We start from the raw sequence: 6000 nt of genomic DNA, 5'->3' as shown, positions 1-6000 counted from the left end.
TTCATTGCTGTTTTTCAAAAGCACCACCATGGTTCTCTTATACCATCCCTTCCTCACTGAGCCCCTCAGAGTCCTTGCAAGGCACCAGCCTCCACCTGCCCATCTCTAGCCCAGCTTTATGGGGCGTCTCTTGAGCTCTCCAAAACTTATATTTCACTTTTGTGCTATATCACCTTGTTCTGTTCAGCACATTTTCTGAAACCTTCAAAAATAGGAAAGACGAGTCTGGAAGAACATGGTGGATAGATAGCAGCAGCCTCGGAGGCTCTCTTGAGAAACCGCACTTGAAATCCAGGAATGGTGCCGGGCAGGAAACCCTAGGCAAGGGGGGATATTCTTGGCCGACCCAGGAACGAACTAAATTAAGAGAAACCAACTAGAAACGCAATCCTGGTGATACAGCAGGAACAGATAAGGTCTCAGCATGGAAACTGGAACCCGCACCACTGGAAACTGCGATTTGAATCTCCTGCAGCCGCAATTGCATCCCAGTCGGCACAGCGCGGAGAGAGGCACGAAAGCTCGGAGAGTGGGAAGTGTTGAATGGAGTTGGGAGCGGGGCTGGCCGGGTGCCCTGCATCGACCTGCAGTGAATGAGGGGATCGGGACCCTTCCATAGAGAAGGAGGCTTTAGCGGAGGACATACTCGGACCGGGCATTTCCAGGAATGAGATGCTGTAGTGACTTCAGTCACATATCCCCCTCTCAAGCGGGACTGGTGGGAGTGCCTGGCCTGTGAGATGCAGCTAGCTGAGATCCAGTAGGCTAGCCCAACCCACGTCCCAGCATCTGGAGGTGCACCCTAGCGGTGAAGCCTTTGGTAGGTGACCTGGAGGGGTGGCCCGGCATAGACTGCCCAGGTCTGTGTCTTCCTGGTGCATTGCAGTGGGCAGGGACACCTAGCCAGTGCAATTCAAACAGACTGGCTGACAGGGAAGAAAGCTGGGCCTCCTATATATGCTTATATATAAGGAATAAAGAATATGGGAAGAGGGAGCAACAAGAAAGGGTCCTTGGCCCCCAATCCTGAGAAACATGCAATATCAGACATGGCACCAATAGACATAAAGCACTATGTCCAGAGCCTCATAGATGAGTTCAGGAATGAAGTTATTAATGACCTGAAGCAAGACATAAGCAGAATAGTTAGAGAAATGCTAAGCGCCACCCAAGAAAAAACAGATGGTGGAATGGAAGAACAGAAAAAAAGGGGAGAATTGTTTGATGAGAAAATAGAGAAAACATAGAATATGTAAAGCAGGTTCAAAGAGATTACAAGGAAACTAAAAACTATCAAAAACTGGCATAATAGCTTGAAAGAAACTAAGGATAGATTATCTGAACTGGAGGGCAGATTTGTAATATGGGAGCATGGAATGAAAACTTCTTAAAAATAACAAAAAAAACCAAACAGCAACAATACAAAAGCTAGATGATAACAGGATCTATAACTTAAGAATTAAGAACATAAGAGAAGAAGTGGGAACACAAACAAATGGACTACAAAAGCTATTCACAGAAATAATCCAAGAGAATTTCCCCAATTTAGCAAATGGTAAAGATACACAGATATATGAGGCATATAGGACTTCAGCCACCTACAACCCAAACAGAGCTACACCCAGGCATATAATAATCAAAATTCCAGAAATCCAATATAGGAACAGAATACTAAAAGCTGTCAGAGACAAGAAACAGATCACTTACAAAGAACACCCATCAGAATTACAGCAGACTTCTCGGCACAAACCATCAAATTACAAAGAGCGTGGAGGGAAATAATTCAAGCTTTGAAAGATAATAACCTCCAGCCAAGATTGATATATCCTGCACAACTGTCCCTAGAAATTGATGGAAAAACAAGGTGCTTCCAGGGTAAAGAGGAACTAGGGGAATTTGCAATCAGTAATTCAACTCTACAGAGAATACTGCAGCATAGTCTAAAAAAGGAAAATACCAAGATTCCAGAAATAGTGGCAGAGAGGCCACAATGAATGGAGCAGAAAGCAAAATGAAGAAGACAAACTGACAACTAATGACAGAAAATAGCTCAACAGAAATGAGGCAGAGAAGATTGGATGGTAGGAACAACTATTTTGGAGAAAACAAGATATCATAATAGCTAGTGCTGATTTAGTATCATCTTGTTTTGAAGTCTCACCAAACTTGTATGCTTCTGTCTCCATCGGTCTTAAAAGGTTGTATCTTATTGGATTTTATTATATATGATAATATAAGTAAAAACTTTTATAGACAAGGAGATTATAGAGAAACCATTGTTCATTTTCTGTTAATTGGTCCTAAATACCCTGTAATAATGTCATTCTCTTGAATGGTTTTATAGTGTCTTGATATGTTTGTTGCTACAGTATACGAAGTTATACTCAAAGATTTCAAGGAAAGAGACACTATGGTAACTATTTTTCTGTTAGGATATCTTGTGGTGAAACACTATTTTGCTTAAATGGTTATGTTTTGACCTGCGCTGTTCTGTTGTTATGCCTTCTTTTATCTCAATCCTCCTTTTTTAAAAATTATTTACTTTTTTCTTTTTATCTTTTTAAGGGAAAAATAAATAAAAATAGCAGGATACATTATAGTAACCTACTTTGATTTCCTATTAACTTGGTTTGAAATCCTGTATTGCCCTCACCACCTTGTTTTGACTGATTTTCCCCTATTCTGCTTTGCTTGATAGTACCAAGTTCGAAAGTATAGGCAAAACTGTGAAGACTATAAGAATCATTATGAAGCCCATTCCAGTTGACTATTATCTTCTTTTAAAGTCCTGTAATGTCTCCAATGCTTTGGTTTTATTCTTTACTGTTTTGTTCAATTTTATTATAACTGCCAATTCTTCTTAAAATAGCAAGAGGCAGTATGATAACCATTGTTGATCACCTTATATTTTGTTTTTACATTATGTATTATGTCCATCCTTTTGATTTGACTGACTCTGTTCTGATATGTCACATTTGGTTTTACTCTCTTCAAAAAAAGTAATATGAACTGTGGGAGTAATAAAACCCAAAATGTGTAATTGTCATTGTACAAAAGAAAAGCAAAGAAAGTGCTCTAAAGGTTATAACTGCATATATGTTTAAGTGTATAAGATAGATAACCATATTACAGAGTGTTTTTTTGATCACTGAACAAAACTGTTTGCACTCTCACTGTTTGAAAGTCCACTTTATATGCTTCAATAATGTAACTTGAACAACTATTTCTAAGAGGAGAATATGTAACCTATTAACTAGTGATTTCTTACTGTTTATTTTTAAAATTTTGTATTACTTGTACCCTTTTTCTGTTTTTTTCCTTTTTCTCTGTAAATTAAAAAAAAAAAAGGAAAGACACTTTCTGAGGTTTTACATGTCTGCAAATGTCTCACTGTTACTTCCAAACTTTACTGAGAGTTGCTGAATGCAGACTGCAATGAGAAGGCATAGCCTTTAATGTTTGGGAGGTATTTTCCATTATTAGGCATTGTTTATCTGTTGAGATCATTTGTCACAAAGATATAGAAACACAACTGAGTTCTGAATATTGCTTTTGTATCTCAAAAACTCTCCCAACTCCTTTTTTGGCTCTCATAGATTTTCCTTGGGGTTATCTATATGTGTGTAATGTCACACTGAATAGATTGTTTCATTTCTTCTTTTTCAGTATGGATGCCTTATCTCTTTTTTTTCCTGATCTCCCTGGTTAGAACCTCTAGCACTCAGTGATGAAAGGATTTCTTTGTCTCATTCCTGATCTCAGGGGTCACGTTCATCTTTTACCTTTAAGTATGATGTCTTTATCAACCTGTGTCAGGATGAGAAGATTCTCCTCTATCCTTAGTTTAAGTTCTCACAGAGTACTGAATTTTGCTCTGATCATTAATCTATCAACATGGTATATTACTTTAATTAATTTTCAGATGTTGACACAAACCTCGCATTCCTGGAGCAAGTCTCACTTGGTCATAGTGTATAATTTTTGTACATGTTGCTTTTTATATGTATAATTTTAAACTATTTTACATGTAAAATTCTTTTCATACATATATTTTTTTTCCTTTGGTACCAGAGATTGAACTCATGACCTCGTCCTTGCCAGGCGGGCACTTGTGCCGCTGAGCTAAATCCCCAGCCCTAATAGAATTATTTTGTATATAAAATTATTTTCATACTATTGCTTTTTGCATGTATTTTATAGTTTTGCTTTTCTGTGGAGGACTTCTGCGTTCATCTTCATAAGAGATATTTGCCTGCAGCTTTCTTCTGTTATCAAGCATAATGCTGGCTTCAGGAATGAACTGGAAAGTAAGCCTTGCCCATCCTGAGAATCTAGCCCTCTGAACAGGATCCCAAGGGAAGACAGCCTGTGCTCTCTCTCTCTCTCTCTGCTTTGGGGCATGTCTGTTGAGCTTCTATCACTGAGCTAAAAAGGGAGAGGGAATAGCTCTTACTATATGCGCCTTGACTGCGGCAGCTCTCAGGGTATTTTGGTAGATTTTCCTGAACAAACGTTTCTTCATCTGCTGTGTGCTCTTGTGACAATTTCCAGAAGTTTTAATATTTTTGAATATAAAAATTAGCAGTTTTATGCCAGCAGGTTTATAGAATTCTTTACATGGTCATGGCAGAAACAGAACCTAATTTTCTGTTTTCCTTATATCAATTTTTTCTAGCTGTCTTTTCTCCATTCAGGATTGAGACATCCCTGAAATGTCTTATCTTCTTTTGTTTTCCATTTAGAGGTGTCATGTCTTAGTCTGTGGCTATTACTATAAAATACTTTGGCCTGGATAATTTATAAATGGCAGAAATGTATTGCTCAGTTTTGGAGACTAGAAGTCAAGATCAAGGCACTTGACAGTATCTTCCTTCTGACTTCATGGGGTAGAGTCACAAACTGACTGATTCTCAAAGGCCCCCTCAATACCATCAACTTGGAGACTAAAAGTTCAGCAGGTGAATTGGGTGATGGGGCATGGGTACATGCTCTTGGACTGTAGCATACTAAAAAGCTACTTGCTGTATAAAATGCTAAGACTGAGAGCAAAGAGACCAGTGGGAGCCAATGACAGAAGTAACCCTGCATTACTAGATCAATTCTGGCTCCAGGAGAGAATATAAAACAACAAAAGAATCAGGAGGAGAGGCAAGGGCGCTAATCTTTTCCAGTTAGAGCAAATCAGTACGAAATGTGAAAAATATAACATCCCTCTTCTGCACCACCCTAATGCCACCAAACTTAAAAAACTTTAATGTCTACTTTTCTTTATTTTTAGAAGACTCCTTTATGAATTAGTATTTTGGGGGTAATGAAACATTAGTCTAAGGTTTAATAATTTGAGAACTTCTGTTTTTTCCTTGTTAAAAGAAAGTAAGTTAGGCTGAGAATTTTTAAAACATGTACAGTATTATCCTACCTGTAGGATAAAGTGATTTCTGTTCATATCTGCTTATTTCTGTTTCTATGTTGTTCACATAGCTGTCAGTTTTCTGTCTTTCTATATTATGCATTCAGAGAGGTCCGTAATGATGTTGCCAGTTGCTAATACTGGTTGTTTGTGGGGAGTTTATTACTTTCTACTTTTAAGTTTCCTTTCATCTTCCTTCTTTCAATACAGGAAGGGCACTGAGGAGGAGTGGGGCCGTCATTTCAAGCACCAACCAGGACTTCCTTATTGCCCTAGCTAAAGCAGCACACCTCCTTCTATTTTTCTGTGTTCTTGTTTTAATGTTTTCCTAGAAGTCATGGCAGTTTAAATGTCTTCGTACTTTATTAGTTTTATTTCGTACATTATATGTTGTTTTGTTTTGTTGTCTCACTGTGACAAAGGACCAGAGAAGTTGGTGTAAAGGAGGAAAGGTTTGTTTTGGCTTATGATTACAGAGGGTTTAGTCCATACTATGTTGGCTCCCTTGCTTTAGACTTGTGCAAGGTAGAAACATCATGGTGCAAGGACATGTCAGAGGAAAACTGTTCTCATGACAGCCAGAAAGCAGG

This window comes from Cavia porcellus, unplaced genomic scaffold (genome assembly GCF_034190915.1).
Source record: "Cavia porcellus strain 051 isolate PalLab524CR breed Dunkin Hartley unplaced genomic scaffold, mCavPor4.1 scaffold_7, whole genome shotgun sequence".
Classification (NCBI taxonomy): Eukaryota; Metazoa; Chordata; class Mammalia; order Rodentia; family Caviidae; genus Cavia; species Cavia porcellus.
The sequence above is the reverse complement of the archived record's forward strand: the minus strand, read 5'-3'. Positions refer to the sequence as shown.